The sequence below is a fragment of the Galeopterus variegatus genome, unplaced genomic scaffold, assembly GCF_000696425.1.
Source record: "Galeopterus variegatus unplaced genomic scaffold, G_variegatus-3.0.2 Scaffold14138, whole genome shotgun sequence".
Lineage (NCBI taxonomy): Eukaryota > Metazoa > Chordata > Mammalia > Dermoptera > Cynocephalidae > Galeopterus > Galeopterus variegatus.
In genome coordinates, this window is record NW_007740249.1 from 1 (window position 1) to 729 (window position 729).

Genomic DNA, 729 nt, shown 5'->3' on the forward strand with positions numbered 1-729 from the left:
GAGGCTCCAGAGGATCCATTTCCTTGCCTTTTCCAGCTTCTGGAGGCTGTGCTCATGCCTCAACTCATAACCCCACATTGCATCACCTTTCATCCCTGTTTCCATCGTCATACCACTTCTATCTCTTCTTCCTCTGTCTTCTCCTAATCACTCAACCCACCTAGAAAATCCAGGACAATCTCCTAAATCATATATAGTATGTTCTGTGACCACAATAAATCAAAATCAGAAATATATAGCAAAAAGATCTCTGGTGGGCCGGCCCTGTGCCTCACTTGGGAGAGTGAGGCACAGGTAGCACCGAGGCCGCAGGTTTGGATCCTATATAGGGATGGCCGGTGCGCTCCCTGGCTGAGCATGGTGCAGACAACACCGTGCCGAGGGTTGCGATTCTTTTACCGGTCCAAAAAAAAGAAAGATCTCTGGAAAATATTCAGATATTTGGAAACTATATAACACCCTTTGAAATAACTCATGAGACAAAGAAATCACAAGGGAAATTAGAATTTTTTTTTTTTTTTTTTGTGACCGGTAAGTGGATCACTACCCTTGGCTTGGTGTCGTCCGCACCATGCTCAGCAAGTGAGCACGCAGGCCATCCCTATATAGGATCCAGCATCCGAACCCGCGGAAGGAGCGCCGCTGTACACCTAAGCACTGCACTCTCTGAGTGCGCCACGGGGCTGGCCCTAGAAAATATTTTTAACTCAATAAAAATGAAAACACAAT